Raw genomic sequence first — 17,542 nt, 5'->3', positions numbered from 1 at the left:
TAATTAAGATAAACTCATAGAATAAAATGTTTAGTAGTAAAATAAAAATATTATTATTAAAAACTGCACATTGTCTAATAGCTTCAATTTTAGGATCCAAAATAAACTTCACAGGCATTATTACTATTAAGTTTACCAGAACTGTAACTGTAATGAGAAAAAAAAGAGAAACCTATTTTCTCAAAAATAGTTCAGTGCATACTCTCCAAGTTTATGTTTTGGGTTTTTTGGTTTTTTTTTTGGTTCAGGTGTTTTTGTTTTATTTTTTGAGTATTTTTGGTTTACTATAATGTAGGCCATTGCTAGTAAGTCACTGGTGGAAAATAAAAGATTTGGCATTCAATATGCAAACAGTAAATATCAACTGACAGAAAGCAGGTATGGATCACTGAACAAAGAAGATGAGAATTCTTACCTGTATGAAACATATATATTGGTCATATTTCATTCTGCTAAACATATATAATGATGAATCCCAGCAATAGTAACAACAATAGTATGGTATTTCAAGAAAAACACTAATAGACTTTACCATACCCAAATTAAAATGTAACAATAAAGTAATTCTAATTCACACAAAAATTATGCATGGAAACTATAATGGGTCATTTAAAATGGCTTTGGAATATTAGGATAGCTTCTTTCTACTTGCAGTGCAAAAGTCTTACCATCCAGAGAAGTTCTTATGATATTTGGAGAAGTTCTTATGAAGGGCACTGCAGAAATATTCAGAAATTAGGTTCCATACTCCAGCAAATACAAGGCTAGGAGGACTGAGACAGAAATACACACTTTATGTATTGATCTTTATGCTCTGTGAAATCAGAGAAAATTCAGAAATCAAATTTGATTTATAAGAAATATCAACTTTGACTCAGTTAAATTAGGTATCTTGGGATATATTCTCACCTGAAGAGAGATAAATTCAATATAATTAACCTCAATGCAGCTGAGGTACTAACAGTGATTTCCTACCTACCATGTGCTAGGAAGTGTCATAAAGACTAAGTATATAGGATAGAGTGATGGATTCTGTGACAAACAAATGCAGGCAATAGTTTCCATTTACTTGAACACAAACCATGTACCTAGTATTGTCCATTCCCATTCTGTGTACTAACCTGTCCTAATAAAACCACATGATGTTGGAATCCATTTTACAGATGATAAAATCTATTTGAAAAGGTTCAAAAAGGGTCCACTGAAGTAGAGCAGCATCACATAGGAAGATAGAATTGTCATGTTGTCTGCCTGTTCTCAACCCCTTAAACAGAGTATCCCATACCAAGAGACCTAATCCAGAGTCAGACTTGAAGTGCCAGCAAATGGTAGCCTTGTAGACCCAAAATGTCAACAACAATAAAGTTAATAGAGCCTACTCTGAGAGCTCAGAGCATCTTTACAAGCATTATCTTTTACGTCCTTCACATCTTATGAGATTATCTCTGTTTCATAAAGTAAGAAATGGAAGTCTGTGAAGGGCTTAGAGCAGCATTAAACTGCTTTCAAGCCCGTGTGTACAAACAAGTTTTCTTGCAAGCAAATTTATATTCTGGTCATATCCCATTGTAAAATGACTTCTGGAATTCAATTAAACACTTACTTAGAAAAAAATAGCTAAAGTGGAAATTCCTCACTGGTACTCATGCAAATCAATGAAATAATTATGTTAAACCTACATCTCATCTCTTGTTGTACATATTGAGTATCTGTTATAGCTTCTGCTAAGTTAGACATTCACAGTGACAGAAACCAAGCAGTGAGTTTATTTCTATTTGTGCTAGGTAAAAGATAAATACACAGAGGGCAAAAGGGAGAATTTATTGATTTTTCTACAGGATTACTTTCTGCTTATTTTTCACCCTGTGTCATTCCTACCTCTAACTTAGAGGTGTTTCATTGCTTTCTTGATTTTATAATTTCCTAAGCACTTCACATGCACAAAAAAGTGCAAAGCATATTTATAATTGACACCTTTTAAAAATTGCTTATATCACTGTATTAAATTTTTCATGACTAAATTGTTGCATATAATTTCCAATCTTGTAAGTTTTTTTTTCATAGAATTTCAGCTTTTCAAGATGTTACTAAATGTTCCTTTAAATATTTGAAATATCTTGGAAAAATACAATTTGAGATAATTTTTAATTATTTTCCTTGGAGCTTCTGGAGAAAGTGATAAAAAAAATCAAAGCAGAGATACGGTACATAATTTTCTCGAAATTGATCTATTTTTCTTCGGAGACTGTGTTGGGGTTGATGAGATAACACACATTAGTTGTGGTTTAGGAATGCTCTGTTAAAGCAAGTTTGAGGAGAAAATGAAGTGGATCATGCAGATTTTCCTGGTTTTTAATATTATATTTTAATTGAGACTGAATCACAAATCTGCTTTAGCCCTCCATGTGGTAGGAATTGTAGGGGTGGGTGATTTAAGGACAAAAACAAGATCCATTGGCACCCTGACCTACCTTATGATTCTGCCCCATGTTCTATATAACAAAAATACATTTTCTTCCTTACATCCAACCCCTGACATGAGCCATGAAGGAGTATGATAAAGACACAAACGTGTGGCTGCACTATGCATCACTGAGGGTGATAGGGCTGGAGAGGCCGGGGGAACAGAAAACTTACACACCTCAAGTGGAACAAAGACAGTGTAGAAGCAAGCTCTGGCAAGGTAAATAAATTAGTCTTTCCCCTCAACCTAGGGTAACACATGATTTTCTCTTCACCTTTCCTTCAGCTGACTACATCAACACAGAAGCATGTCGGACTGGAGTGGGGGTGGAGATGGAGATGTATTTTTATTTACAAAGTCTTGTAAACACTAACAATGACCATCCTAGAGAAATAACAAGGGGAGAATTGAAAAAGCTGAAAGAGACACTTGGCTATAAACGCACACAAACACACACGCACTCACGCACACACACACACACATACACACAACATTGCAAAGGTTTTTCATTTATGGCTACTTACATTTTTATTGAAGAGTAATAATGTAGAACAGAATTAAGGTTTGATATGTAAGTGTCATAGGGTATTTCATTGCAAAACGAATGTCTGTTCATAAAGTTTAGTTGTCTGTTCCTGAACTAAGAATAACTGAAGAGATAGTAGTAAGAGATGAGTCATTTTTAATTTCCGTATTTTGTTGTTTTGAGGTAAGAGCTTTTATACACTATGTTTGTTTCAAGGGAACCTATTTAGTCATTGCCTGAATATTAAGTGTCTGAAATGACAAAAATCTGAGTTTCTAGGTTTACTCAAAGAAACTTTGGTAAGTTGAATTTCTGTAAAATCAAAATTAAATACTTTTGCTTTATGAAAAATGAAGAGAACAAGAAAAGTCACAGAGAAAAAAATTGCTTTTCAAAATGCATAGCAAATAAACATCTGATATCCCAAATTATAAAAGAACAACTCAGTTTAAAAATGGTCAAAAGATCTGAACAGGGGGCTGGCACTGTAGCATAGCGGGTAAAGCCACCACCTGCAGTGCCGGCATCCCATATGGGTGCCAGTTCAAGTCATGGCTGTTCCACTTCTAATCCAGCTCTCTATGACTTGGGGAATAAGTAGAAGATGGCCCAGGTCCTTGGCGCCCTGCACCTACATGGGAGACCTGGAGGATGCTCTTGGCTGCTGGCTTCAGATCTGCACAGCTCTGGCCATTGTGGCCATCTGCGGGGTGAACCAGCAGATGGAAGATTCTCTCTCTCTGCCTCTGCCTCTCTGTAACTCTGCCTTTCAAATAAATAAATAAATATTTTAAAAAAAGATCTCAACAGACATTCACCCAAGAAGATATACAATGAGCATACTGAATGATACTTGACATCACTGTGATTAAGGAAATGCAAATTAAAGCAATAACGAAAACTGTACAACGCTAATCACATCACGTGCTAGTGAGGATGAGCAACAACAGGAACTCTCATTTCTTGCTATTTAATGCCATCTGATACAGTCACCCTAGAATTCACTATGGCAGTCCCTTTCAGAATTAAACACACATATGATCCAACATTCAAATTCCTTGATGTTTACACATTGAGTTGAAATTTTAATTCATATTCACACAGCAAAAAAGAATAAAATGCCAGCCACAAATATTTATGACACCTTTATTCATAATAGCCAAAACTTGAGAGCAAACAAAATGTTCTTCAACTGGTGGATAAATAAATTCCACTATATTTAGATGATAGACTAGTATTATATCAAATCACAAAAAGACAAAAAAAATGGGACTTTCAATGGATATTGCAGAGTGAAAGAAGTCAATATGAAAAGTCTACATGCTTTATGACTCCAACTCTAAGGCATTCTGAAAAAGGCAAGACTATAGAGATCATAGAATATCGTTGTGTTGTTTGTTTTAGGGAATTGAAGTGAGGTAGGATAGTATACAGAGACAGCATGAAATGCCTTTAGGGAAATGAAGCTGCTATTCTATATGATACTATAAAGGTGAATACATGCCATTGCACATTTTCAACATCTATAGTACATATAACATGAAAAGTTAATACTAATAAAAACTCTGGAGATTAGTAGTAATTATGTACCAATAATGGTTCATCATCATGACAAATGTATCACACTAATGCTAAGAGTTAAAAATAGGACAAATTGGAGGAGACTGATGGGTGTATAGAAAAATTCACTCACTCCTTTTGGTCAACTTAAACTGCTCAAAAGTAAAATCTATTAATTTTAAAGCAAGCCAGTTTTTTCTACCTAATTGAAAAAAATTGACACATATTAAGGAAGTAATGGATAATTATACTACTTTCTATGTTATTTTAAATTTATGAAAATGGTTTTGATCTTCATGATCTTTCAAAGAAATAAATAAATCTTTAAAAATAAAAATAAAGAAGCAACATAAAATCATATTTCTAAAGAAATGTATTTTAGTGATTGTGGTAAAATCATTTCATTCCTAGTCAAAGAATCTACTTTTGAGAACTGTAGAGTCCATTTTCTAATTGATTTAAACATTCTGGTAAAAAGATAAATATATTGTGGCCAGTATTGTGGCATAGAGGGTAAAGCCACCTCCTGTGACACCAACATCCCATGTAGGTTCAAGTTCCTGTCTAGGCTGCTGTACTTCCCATCCTACTCCTTGCTAATGAGCCTGGGAAAAGCAGCAGATGATGGCCCACATGCTTAGGGCCTTGCCATTCTCTTGGGAGACCTGGAAGAAGCCCCTGGCTCCTGGCTCCTGGCTTTGGCCTGGCTGGCCCAGCCATGGCCATTGCAACCATCAATGAATTGAGCCAGAGGAAATAAAATCTCTTTCTACCATGTCCATACTGATAAATGACTTGAAATTGATTCAGCATGCCAATCAGAAACATATATAAATATTACTTAGTTTTTTTGATAACTATTTTAAATCTAACAATATTATCTCTTCATATGTTACATTTTTATCATTTCAATACTGATTGTGCATTCTTTCAAACTAAAATTAATCATTTTTCTAACACCTTTGAAAGGCTGTAAATAGTACATGTAAAGAAATATTTTAATACATTTTGGCTATATATTGATCTTCACTGGTGAGGATTAGACTTAAAGGTATTTTTGGGAAGTAAGAATTTATTTTCATAATATAGGAGCTCACTAATGTATGGAAAATAGATACTCAAATTAGAAGCCACTACATGTACAAAGCAGAAAAGCTATTTTTTTTTACTATGATGATTATTACAGCTCAACGAAACATTTGGAACTTCAGGCTTCAGGAAGAGGATATATTCAAGGGAGGGATTTTGAAAAGTATCATACTTACCATATAATGTGGTGCCTACTGTCATGACAGTAGTACATCACTGCATAAAGCAGTCGATCACTAAAAAAGGCCCAAATAGGAAAGCAACAATACAAGTGAGGAACTATAAAAGGTGACAGGTAGGAAATATTCAAGCAGCACAAAAGAACAAGTTTATCAGATGGATTTGCATGGAATTAGAGCAAAACTTCCCAAATGCTGATGAATAATAAAGGAGTGAAGAATACAAAGCATCAATCATCACAGTCATGATTTTATTTTGTTCACTAGGACAATTAAATTGTTTTTTCAGGTTCTATACTTATTAAACCGTAATCTCCAAAATTGGATCTATAAATCTGAATTAAAAATAAAAACAACACAAAATTGGGAGTTTCTTATTTTAACCACCCCACTACAAGGGACAGGAGGTCTGACAAATTTTTACCAAACATTACACCTATATTCTTCTTCCTGTTCACTTTTATGATCATTCCAGTATGGATTTTATACCAATTTTTCTTTCGCCAAGGTTACCTGAACCTTGGCTTCACTAGTTGCTTGGCTAATTTAATTGTTCCTCCACATTGGCATAACATGTAGCCAGAGTGATCTTTTGCCATAAGATAGAATTTGTTCTTTCCCCTTACAGAATGCTATAATGAAGTTCTCTTTCTTTAAAGATCGCTTTTAAAAGCCTGAGGTATTTTGATCTTCCTTAAATCTCAGACTAGAATTAATGCCAACCTCCATTTGTTCTCGTTGTTGAAACTATTTAAGCCTTCTCTCAAATACTCTCGAATATAGCACCCTTGCCTGTCTCTACTCCTTGTGACATTGACTGAATAGTCTGATGACGACATTTCCTTTATTGCTGCTAATGTCTTTATTGATCATGTTTATAATTAATTTGTTGTTATTGTATTGTCTATGGTCTATTATATCCATGCTTAAATACTCCATTCTAAATACTGTTCTAGACATAATTTTAATTTCCACTACTATGTTATTATTTTCTCTAGCAATACCCCTTTCTTACAGGGTTTTATGCTGACCAAAGATTATAAAATCTGTGGCAAATATTCAGATGGCAAATATTGTAGGCTTTAGGAGGAAAAAAGGCAAATTTAAGTGACTGCTTTCATCAAAATTCTTTTGTATGTTTTACATTTTAATTACAAATGTTAAAAAAATAGCATACAAGAACAGTTCGCAGACCAACAAGTTGTGTCTCCTGAGTTGTGATTTTTTAAACCTTGCCCTGGACTTTTGACTGTAAACAAAATCTATACACCTAGGATTCTCCAACTACATTTCTGTTATCTTCTGAGTGTCTATATGTCATCTCCATTTAGATTCCAACAGACATCTCAATTTAACATGGAAAAAAAAAAAACAAGTAAAAATCAATTACATGTATGTGCCTATCTACTTGCAGTCTATCCCATGTCATCAAGCAGTCCCATTTCCAATAAAAGTAACCATAATCCACCATGCCCCTGTTTAAACACTTTGGTATGATTCTTGATCTAAGCCCTATCAGCTCTTCTTGCAAAACAACTTTTAATCTCAAACGACTATTGTTTCCAATTTCATCACTACAATCATAATTCTAGCTACCTAAAGTATAGATGCAGTAGTCAGATAAATTATTTCTCTTCCTAATTGTACATCCTCACCTATACTGAAAACAGAGAAAGCTATGTAAGAGTAAACCTGATCGTATTACGTGTCAGCCTTGAATGTTTCAGTGGATTTAATTTACATCCAAGTTTTACCTACAAAATCCCGATTTGGTTCCTGAGAGTTTCTGTACATGCCTGTGTCCTTTCTTCATGGATTTTCCATCTAAGAAGGCACTCTTGGCTTCCCAAGAAAATATCAAGCTATTTTCTATTTTAGAAACTTTATATCTGCTTTGTTTTCTACTCATAACATCCTAGATCTTCTAAGTACTTACCCCTCTCTTCATTTCTATTTTAATTGAAAACCATTTCCTTAAGAAAACAAAAGTCCTTGACCACTCTATGCTAGGTCAGTGCCTCTTCCACTTGACAGTTACACTCAGCCATTTAGATCACTTAACCTTCTTCACACTTCATAGCCTCCACAGCACTGATTTGCTTACGTAATTGTGTGTCTTTTTCCTTTTTCCCTCCTCCTTCTTGATAACCTTATAGACATCTTTCCCATGATACACTTGGGTTAATTTCATCTTCATTACTATAGATGGATTCACTATGTGATAATAATTCTTATCCCTATTTTTAAATTTATGCCATTTCTCTTCACCTCTGTGTATTTTTCTCCTTCTTATCTCTCCTTGAGTTTTCTAAACAATATTAACATGTACCTGACTGTCTTCCCTCAGTATTTCTTCTTCTGGTATACCATGAGTGGTTAATCTTTCCAAGAAAATCATGTAAACCATATTTTGTAGAAAACAAAAAGTGTGAAAAATAAAGTATAATTGATCAAATGCTTGCCTCATAGAAGGACACATTTTCCTACCAGAGTACAGTTCCACCAGAAACTAACAAACTAACCTTATAGATTATTCTCACTTGCCAAGATTTGAAATCACTAAGTTTTCCCACTTGCATATATATCCTTGATTCTAGATAGAAAAGTCATCCACTTTGAGGTACAAATTCATTACCACTATCTACATTTGAGCTCGAGAAACACAACCTAATAAAGTACCAAATGATGTGATCGTAATTTAAAAACAGTTTTATCAACATCTTTCAACAGAACAAGTGAACTTTCTAATGGCATCTTCAATTAAGTACCTAAATACGAGGAAGAATAGGTTTTACATTATGAAAAATTTGCACTGGTTCACTATTATAGAATGATTTCAAATAAATTAAAGCTGGGGGATTCAGTAATGGGAAAGATAAAACAATAAAAGCCTGTTTTAATTGATTTAAATTAGAATGTAAAATTACTTTGATGTACTAGTTTATACCTGATTCCAATAAAGCAAAACTACTGAAATCTAAGAAGTGATCATTAAAAATTACCAGAAAGAATCAAAATCCCTATCAGGTTTCTTCCTCATTCCAAATAAAAGACAAAGTCACTGCAATAGTAAGTAAGACGCCACAAAATCCCCATCCCTCCCCTCCTCTTCTGCAGCTCTCAGATCTTCTAATACTCCTACCCTACGCATTTTGCTATAACCACAATAACTTCACTTTTCCTGAAAACTACCAGAAATGATACCCTTCTAGGTGAGCCTATTTGCTCTATACTCTGCAAAGAATGTCCCTGCCCCAAATCTCTGTATTACTCAGTCTGCACCACATTGGACTCCTAAATTTTGGATTTTCTGTGTGCTATTTTTGGAGCATCCAACTAAAAATTATTCTCTCATAATTCTCTCATCCCCATCACAGTTTTATCTTTTGCCCATTGTCTTAATATACTTTGCATATTCATGTTGCTCATTGTCTATCATCTATTTCTCCACATTTTAAACTTCACAATGGCAGAGTGGTCAATTTTCTTCAGCCAGGATAATACCTTACCTTGGGTAAACACTTCATAAATATATGTTGAACAGCTAAATATATAGTTCAATCCATTAACAACTTTGTAAATAAATAATGAAAAGACACAAGTAAATAATTATAGCATCTATTAAGAAATAGTAACAGTGTTGCCGGAGGAGCTATATAAACTACATGAAGCAGAAGCAAAATAAGAATGAAGAATATAGGAAGAGACACAGGATAGGTGACACATGAACTAAAGGAATATACAATATAATGATAAAAGGAAGATAGCTACATGAAGAAAGGAGAGAAAGGAAAATCTTACAGAGAAGCATGAGAAGTTACTAAGAGGAAAATAATTTTTAAAAAGCACTAAAAAATAAAAACAAGACACATTGCAACTCAATTACTATGTTACACATAACTAAACACAAAAAGAGCCAAATCAGTTTATGCTTTGTTAAAGCTACAGTTGATAAATGGATCCTGCTGTTAGATGACCATATATAAATCTTAGAGCTTCCTAAGTTTTTAGAAAAAGCATTCAGACAAGAAATGATTTAGGGAAGCCAAGTTGCTGATGTATGTGGCCATGTCCCTTTAAGTCAAACACCATGAACACTGGGTACAACCTTCATAATGGAAAAATGCCAGTTTTTTTTTTTTTTTAGTTGAAATCTCACTTGGCAACTTTGAAATTCATGTGTAATTCATGAGCATTTTAAAGGAAACCTAATAAGTGACAGCAAAGTGATTCCCAAGCTTGTCTTTTTGCTGAGGTAGGAATGGTAACACAGGTTGAAGAGGCAGACATAAATAATAGAATTAAGAGTAACTCAGGATTTCTGCTGAAGGCGAGGTGTCCAGTCTCACATGTAAGGCCTTCTGAAATCTCCTGGCCTCCCATGTCCATGCCCTGGTATTTACGTCGTACGTAAGGAACTGATGTCGCTCTCAAGATCCAGTTTTCCCCATTCATACACAGGTTAGAAGGCTGTCCCCAGGGCAAAGTGGGAACAGGTGAATACTTGTGTGATACTTGGCACCTCAGTCTTCTCCCTTTTCCCTGCCCAATATATTCCTATTCTTTTCTTTGATGGTAAAGTCCTAATAAAAATTTCATAGATGAGTTAATCTTTAGGAACTTGTGTTATATTTTACCATGATTATTAGTAGTGTATCTTAGAGAACCTTAGCTTAGATATTTCTCATACCTGCTCCTATTAATTTGCCCTCTTTTTCCTACCTTTATCACTTCTTCCTTCTATCTTCCTGGCTATTTATCATCTCTTTGCTCCAAATTTCCCTTCTTTTCTCTCTGCATACGTGGTTGGGAGAGACAAGTTGATAAAATGTCGTAACCCTAACCCTATTCTTAATGTCAAATTCCATAACATATTCCAAAGATAACCAAAATCCCAGTTAGACTTTAATTTTAAATAAAATATGGAGTCTCCAAAAATGTGCAAATAAAATATATTTCAATTTCAACACTTAAATGACTTGAGATTGTCTTTATAATAATTTTACTAAATTAATTTAAGAAAGTATGAGAACCTTCTTTAAAATGTGTATTTACCTCAAAGAATAAACAAAATGTAATAAATAGGAAATAAAACATAATTATGTTGCATGGTAAGAACAGTTTTTTAAAAAATATTGTGAATGAATGCCAGCCAAATATTTGGTGATAGACTGCAAATTGATAAAAAGAAGTATATATTACCATGTTATTCATGCATACAAAGGATCATTCTACTACTTGCCATTTTTCCAAAGCAATGACTTTTGATGATCAGGAAAACATTAAAACACAAAAGCAAAATTTAATGAAATTATTTCATGCACTGTTTCCCAATATAAATCCTGGAAGAATATCTTTATGTGGAAAACATTAAGCTATTTTTAAGAGGAAATACAGCAGCTCCAAACTAAATCTTTTTAAATAGACATTATAGCTTACAATTTCCTTATTCCCCAGTACAGATTTCATAAAAGGCTTTGCAGTGACTACTTTTAAAAACACACCTTCAAATGTTTGCAATGAATCTGAAATGCATGCTCCATGCAGATTTTCTCAAGTATCCAAACTTTGGAGATAAGTTCTTCAAGAAATTACTGCTTTTAAAGTGAATCCTTTGTATTTTTAATTTGCTATATTTTCCCAGTTTATCATATAAAATGAACACTTTATGCTATAGATATAGTGCATTGCATATAATCTCCATGATTTTTTTTTAAATAAAAGAAGTCGCTAGGAAAGCCTGCTAAGATTTCAGATGTTGTTCAGAGTAGGTATATAAATGAATTTTGAATATTGGATATTTGTACTTATATTTTTGAAAAGTTTGAATCAAAAGCTAAAATGACTTAAATGATTAAGTGATATTCAATTAAATCTCACCATAGAGATATACAGTTTTTTGCACAAATGAATTCTTTAAATGGTATAATGTCAGAAACTGTAAGCATTCTATTATAAAGCAGAGTTCAATTTCACCACTACTTAGCTTGATGACAATTTAAGGTCAGACCTCCTGGGATACACAAATAATCATCATTCAATATTCACTGCCAAATCTCTGACCTCACCTCTCTTAAAACAATATCCATTTATGAAATGAAAATAATTTGCTAAGCAATCTCAAAAAACTCTAGGTGACATTAAGGTCTATCACAGCAATTATTCCTTATCAACAGTGATCATAAGATATTCAAACTCATAAATGAGTCAATCGGAGGTTTCTAATTAAAAAGCTGCAGCTATAGACTTTTATTCAAATTGTGCTATCTTTAATTACCGAGAAACACACAATCACATCTATTTTTTGAATGAAAGAGAAAATGAGAAAAACAATCAAAATAACTTTGGTATATACTAAAGAAAGATCAAGAGGAATGAAAGAAGTAAGAAGGAGGTAAAGAAAAGGAAGAGGAAGATAGTAAAAGCTCTTCAACTCCTTTCTTTTCTCCTTGAATAGATTTGTCTCTGATCCCACTAGAGAAAAATTGGATGTGTCACAATGAAATACCAAACATAAGAAACTGCCTTCATATAATTACATCTGGTAATTTCAAGAACATCTGATGATATATAGTTTGAGAACTTACTAAATTAGACATATAAATGATATGCTTTTCTGAAATTTTGGTCCTTAACTGAAATATTATTTCATCACATAGATCACGAAACTGAAAATTGTAGTTGTCAGATATTTTCAAATTGTAATTTTCAAGTGCTCAATCTCTGGCTGAAAATTTGTCATGAAAACAAAGAATACATTAAGTTGATTTGTCATCAAAATCTAAGTGTGTTGCATGAGTGCACCCTGCTTCCTTCCTCAGTTTCAAAAGCTTTCACATCTTCTATCAGAACTACTATTTGGAACTTAAGAAGTAAACATATCTGGGAAATTCAGTTGATTAAAATTCCCTGTGTATTCAAACATGTGAAAATCATACTATATATAAATTCTAATTAGAAAAAAATAACACTGAAACAACAGTAATTCAAAAAACTGGCATACTCACTTTTCCAAACAGACTGTAATATAATATCCATTCCATTCTTGATGTTACTCTTATATACCAGAAAAATAACATAACCTTCTTATCTAACAAAAATATATATTACTCCTTTACTAAAGCCATTAAAGTAAAAACAGCTTTTTAAATGATTTATCAAATAATACTTAGGAATAGTTTACCTATTTACCTATGACTAAAGTCATAATCATTATCTTAATTTTTATCCAACATTCACCTTTACCCTAAGCACTTGGCATTCACACATTGCACTTACTTTGTAAAATAATTTTTATTACTTCAATACAATAAGGTAGATATTTTAACTTAAGCATTTTTTGTACAAATTAGATTGCTGAGCTCAGAAATAATTTTTCAATTCTGAACATAACTACCACCATCATCTCCTAGAATTTTATGAAACTGTTAGACTCTCCAGGGCTCTCTACAGAACCTCTTCCCAGGCAACACATTTTTGTCGGTTGTGCTATACATTACTACTATATTTACAATATATCAGCTCAGTTTTAACTAGATTATCACGAATCAATATCTAACAGTGTTTGGAAATGTATTTGTATACAACTATCCATGACAGTTTGTTCCGTAAAAGAAAAAAAAAAAATCTGTATTTTTTTCTAGAATTCACCTGCATTCTACTTCATCTTAAGGTTTAGGTTCATTTCCACATATTAAGTAGGTTCTACAGTACAAATGACCTAAACAGCATTGAGATGGACCAATTCCAAAACAGGGTATGAAAAAGCACCACACTCTACAAGTCACATGTCAGGGAAACCATGTCCAAGGCAATGCTTTTCTCGGCCTATCTAAAAAAAATAGACAAAGGATATCCACCTGATTCCAAAACATTGTCCATCCCTTTCCTTATAGTTTGATACTGGTACCCTTAGAAGGCTCATGGACCAACATTCTTACTTAGAATCAGACTCTATTACTCTTTAATAGAATACTCTGTTACACTCTAAGTGGTGGATGCACACATACCAAGTATGATGTGTCTTTTCCATTCTCAATTAAATGGATCTTTTCCTTCTCACAACTTAACTACCATTTCTATCACGGTTTCATTGGGAAAGGACATCCAGATTTCCCAATGATTTACCAACTATTAGAATATAATATACTCACAAATACAAAGAACTTGTAACTTTACAATTATCCCTACCGTTTCAAATTTATGTGGAAAGAACTTCATTAATTTTACAGGTACGTTTTTGTAAGGGTCATTTTGCATTGATGCTCAACCTTAATTCCCAACTTTGGGAGTCACAATAACCAATGTTTAAGGAAAAGCTATAAATAATATAATGAAAGTTTTATTTTTTTAGATTTTTAGTGCTTCATTTTCTTATCAAAATAAGGAGCTTTTTATTTAAAAAGCTGTCTGGTAATGTAAAGTTTAATCTAAAATTTTCATTTTTAAATTTGGCTTAGATGCATATCCAAAAGTGAAAAATAACATTCAAAACACAATGAGCTTTATTGATCCTTAATAATAATATGTAACTTGGGTTGTATTTGAAATTATAAGATTTGCTCATTATGCCTAAGAAATCTGCTTCACTCAATCTTGCTATTGTAGAGGAAACAATTTGCCTAGCCATAATATTAAAGCATTCCATTATGTTTTCTATTAAGTTGTTTTATCCTTTGAATCATTGTCTATTTTAATTTATTCTTTTAAAAGGAAACTAAATTACTTAACTTGCATTTACCATGAGAAGTTTCACATAGCAAAACTTGGAATTGATTTCAGTGCATCCTTAACAAATGATGGTCACAATCAAAGGATTTGAGCAATCAATATTGATATAATTCAATCAATATAAGAGCAAAGGCTTTGGACAAATAAGAGAGAAGATGCTTATTTTTCTCCAAGTATTTTTAAATATTCTATAAACTATTACCCACTAGAACAAGCCATAACCCTTGGAAGGGATGGCCAAGGAATGGTTTGGGCAAGCCTACAGAATACTGCATGTCCTGCTGGGTCACTATTGCAGAGAAACAATTGTCATGCTGCATTTAAGATATCCAACACATTACCAGAGTAATAAACAAATCTTGGGCAAATGAACTATGAGGGAGCTACTCTCTACCAATGCTTATATTAGATCTTCAGTAAGAAAATACTATGTTGTATGAAATATTATTTTCTTACATTATTTTACAGAAAAGGGGCATGAAGATTCTACCACATGCTGACATAAATCCTTAATGATAGGGAAGTAAAACTCATTTAGTTATTAAGATTGTGTGCATATACATCTGTACACAAAGATGCATAAGCATTTATATTTTTTAAAAAAATCCTTGCATTTCAAAAATTCATTGAACAAAATTGTAAACAGCAAGCAATGCTCTTTTTTGAGCATCTTTTAAAATAAGTTAAACACATTTGAATACATACAATATTTTTTGGATATTTTGGAAATCAAAGCACTGTAAAACTCAACTCCATAACCTTTGTGTGTGTGTGTGTGTGTGTGTACTATTAGTACAGATTTACTATTTTATCTGGAATATTGCTACCCATATCTACACGTTTCTTGCTCACAGATTTCATTTTATGTTGTGACAAATGTAGAAACAATGTTAAATAAACTTACCTCCGAGTTTAAAATATATCAATGGTGTAGTTAGAACTCTTTTTTTAATCCTATAAATTATTAAATTACAATCTATCTTTGCCAGGCAACCCACCTCAACAAACAACACTTACCACAAAGCACCTTCACAGAAACTAATTCTGATATAAGCCACTCCACAAAGCTATTGATCGAATCAGCTTATTGACAACATTGTTGCACAATCTATGGCCCTTTACAACCCTTGAAAGAAGGACTTTACTAGAGGACACAAACTTGCAGCTCCAATGCATCATTCCTTTCTCCCAGATACAACTGGCAGGGCAACAGCTACATCAAATTTTTCACTTAATTTCTGGAAGACATCACATCCCTTTAGAATATGCTCTTGAAATTTAAATACTTAAGTTCAAACTAAAAAACCACTAATGAAAAGAAGATCCAAAAACTTCTCCAAAAATGTAAAATCTATACATGCTGAACGCTCTTGTAAAATTCTACAACACAAAAACACATGTGCTAGCTCACACACACAGCATCTACCACAACAGCATAATACCAGTGTCAGATGGCTTAAAATTTGATATACTGGTTCATAACCAGTGGTAATCCAATTTAACTGATTCGGATGCATTACAGTACACTTTGAGAAGAAAGTTTATGAAAAGACAACAAATTGCTTAAAACATGAAGGTAAGATTGGAACGTGTATCCAGCTCTCTGAGAATTAGAACGTGCTTGCACCTACCTTGGCCTTGTCCATAACCCTGCTGTCCGCAGAAGATCACACTCATTATTAGCAGTCCTGGAGTCCATGTCCACATATTTCTGGTGACACTTTCTTGTCTTCTGGCCATTGCATTTTAGATTCTGCATATTGGGTGGGGTGGGTGTGAAAAGGGTAATAAATTATGCTTTGTGCAGTTACAAATTACCCCGCTTACAAGGAAATATATTTGAAAATCATGCCTCCCTTTAGGATTCTCACAATGATGATTAATTGAAAGTTCATTCATTTTTAACTTCATATTCTAAACATTCATATGAGTGATATTTTTTGATATCATTTTGCAAAATAGGTCATTAAATCCACAAATGCTTAAAAAAGTACTACCAAACTATCTACTTGAGTTCATTCAAGCAAAAAATTGTGCTTGGACACTATATTTATAACTTGTTATTCAGGAAAATGAATACATTTAAAACATCATATCATTTCTATAAACATACAACAATGCCTTTCAAAACAGGTAAATTATGTAAGTCTAACTTGTGTATTTAAAATTAAGGATATAATTAAAATTAGATGGGTGTGAGGGAGGGTAAGGAGAAGTGTCACTCTGTTCCTAAATTTGTATTATATGAAATACCTTAAACTTGTATAACTTAAATAAAATGAAAAAGTAAATAAATAAATAAAAAACATTAAAAATCACAGAATTGGTCATTCCAATTCTAGATACAAAATGACATATGTATAGATAGATACATCATCATGTTCAAGTGTAGACATCAGTTGCATAAGTATTATAAAACATATTTAATGCTCTTCTGGAAGTTGTTTTTAATACTGATAAAAAATTTAAAAAACACTTAAATATCTACCAACAGGATGAAACCACTCCAAACAGCTCAATGATACACAGCAGGTGAAACAAATAAACTTGAGTCACAGATATCTACATGGGCAAGTGTAAAAAAATGAATAGTGAAGCCCAAGTGGCCAATTGCAGAATGACAAGTTGAATACTATGTCTTTCAAGAGGGAATTTCAAAACATCATGGAATAATGGAATTAAAAGATAAGTTTATTTGGTGCAAAAGTTTTCAAAATCTATGCATAGTCTGTTCACAATGTACATTTTTCATGAACTTTATGAAGTTTAAAATAGTTAACTGTACATTTTCACATATGCGCACCCATGCAATGCAACATAATAATGAAGAAGAAGAAGAAATACCTTCACAGTCAAAAGAATTAAATTGCCAGACTACAATTCAAATAGTTATGAAAAGGAATCTTAAATCAGAGACAATTACTCCTAAATCCCAGTTCGTCCACTGTTGACAAAATATGAAGCCAAGAACTATAAATTCAATGATTTTCAGAA

The 17,542-nt window shown here is 32.9% G+C and overlaps 1 long non-coding RNA gene across 2 annotated transcripts in view; it reads right to left on the bottom strand.

Annotated features, from left to right (window-relative positions):
* Positions 1–402: 402 nt before the first annotated feature.
* LOC127493995 (uncharacterized) overlaps positions 403–17,542 on the bottom strand; it is a 43,863-nt gene continuing 26,723 nt past the window's right edge. Inside the window, exons 2-3 of one of the 2 annotated variants that reach the window (XR_011387790.1) lie at positions 13,678–16,301; positions 403–10,612 (exon numbers count right to left, since the gene is read on the bottom strand). This is a non-coding gene — a long non-coding RNA (uncharacterized lncRNA). Of the gene's footprint in view, positions 16,302–17,542 lie in introns of both variants that reach the window. The other variant, XR_007924689.2, reaches the window with a different exon arrangement.

The sequence above is a fragment of the Oryctolagus cuniculus genome, chromosome 4, assembly GCF_964237555.1.
Source record: "Oryctolagus cuniculus chromosome 4, mOryCun1.1, whole genome shotgun sequence".
Classification (NCBI taxonomy): domain Eukaryota; kingdom Metazoa; phylum Chordata; class Mammalia; order Lagomorpha; family Leporidae; genus Oryctolagus; species Oryctolagus cuniculus.
The sequence above is the reverse complement of the archived record's forward strand: the minus strand, read 5'-3'. Positions and strand labels throughout refer to the sequence as shown.